Source organism: Osmerus eperlanus, chromosome 21 (assembly GCF_963692335.1).
Source record: "Osmerus eperlanus chromosome 21, fOsmEpe2.1, whole genome shotgun sequence".
NCBI classification, from domain to species: Eukaryota; Metazoa; Chordata; class Actinopteri; order Osmeriformes; family Osmeridae; genus Osmerus; species Osmerus eperlanus.
The window spans coordinates 9,238,020-9,239,822 of NC_085038.1; positions in this window are offsets into that span (position 1 = coordinate 9,238,020).

A 1,803-nucleotide genomic window follows, 5' to 3' on the forward strand; every position below is an offset into this window, starting at 1 on the left:
AGGCAGAGCAATTAACATCAGGTGGAATAAGTGGTTTTAAACAGATGTGTTTTGAGTTGTAATGTGTGGCATTACAGTAAACATGATATTACTGACTATTAACAGACAATTTGTATACCAAAAGCCTTTCCACATGCTTAAACCGCCATGATTAACATGTTAGATCACTCAGAAGTTTCACCCAGAAGTTACAAACAAACCAAAGCAATTGCATTGAAAATGCTATTCAGGAGGTGAAAAGCACTTTAATTAGTAGGATTGGAAGTAAATACAGCACAGAATTAAATGTGGCATTAGGAAATAAAAGTCCCATGAAATAAATAAATGTGGCACTAGGAAATAAAAGTCCTATGAAATAAATGTTATCTTTTGAAAGTCATTTTGAATTAAGTACATTTTGAAGGTAAATTGATTCAGCCATATATTTATAGAATGCTATATTTATTGCCATCTTTTTTTTATTTCAGGGTTTATTTCATAGCCATATTTATTTATTTAGTACTTACCTATTTATTTACCTATTTATTTAATTAATTTTGAATCAAACAGCATTCCATATTTTGCAGGACCCTGGGATCTAGTACTGTACTCATTACAACCTTTAATATTTACTGTACTTAAAAAATATAACTTGGGCCTTTGTATACATTACTGTATACAGTCTATGAATACCCCCCCCCCAAAAAAAAAAAACTAAGAACATTTTAAACTAAGAAAATGGAAAGCAATGCACAGAAAGCAATGCATGGAAAGCAATGCACGGAAAGCAATACACGGAACATATTCAGGAATGTCCTGTGTCATGAAAAAGAGACATGTGGAGAAGAAGGGAAGGGAGGGATGGGCTTAAAGTCTAACTCTTTCCTTTATAGGAGAGTAGTCCACAATTAGCTTCTGCTTGCTTATCACTCTCCACTATATATAAGTAGTCCCACAGAGAAGCCTCTATGGACAGACAGCTTCCACCTCTTGGGTAAGACACTTGTTATTTTCACATCCATTTACTGAGATCAGGCACATAGATACAACTCATAACACGTTTTGCTATTTGTCCACTATTGTGGACAAAACGTGTAACATTGAGTTTTGAATTGAAAGACTGACAATGTTATACAATACATGTTTGTCTCATAACTGAAATGCTATTTTGGAATGCCAAACCTTTGTTGACTATTAGATACTGAATGGGGGAAGTAAAACCCAGATTATATACTCCACTAACGAGAATTAGAAACAGGTGAACCAAAACACAGGTGTGCACAATGGCGCGTAATCAGCACTAGACAGCCGCGCCACTAGTACTCTGGGGAATCTGAGTGTAGATGTGGAGTCGCTGGCCTAGATGTAACAGGCACCATGCTTAGGCTACTTTGTTTTTCCAGTCACGTGTCAATGTGTCCACCATATGTATACCATATCAAATTGGTGGCCATTTATCTTATGTCTTAATGCGGTATCATTCTTTTCTTAATCAAATACAAAAATTACTTAAAATTTACCTAAAATAAAGTGAGTAGAAATTAAAAGCCTCATCAGAAAAGACAAGGTTTATTACATTTTCTGACATTGTAGAAATTGACAGTGCAGTCAAAACATCGGCATGAGACAATTTTGTTATATGAATATTGGCTAACGGTGTTGGCCAATCATTTTCTTATCGGTGCATCCCTACTATGTAACACTCAAATATAATGGGAGTTAAAGCAATGGCATGTAAATATTGTATACGATGTTCTGGTTGTGCTTTTTCTGTATAAGTTACTAAAAAACTCTAAACAAATATATTTTACAGCACCAACTAAG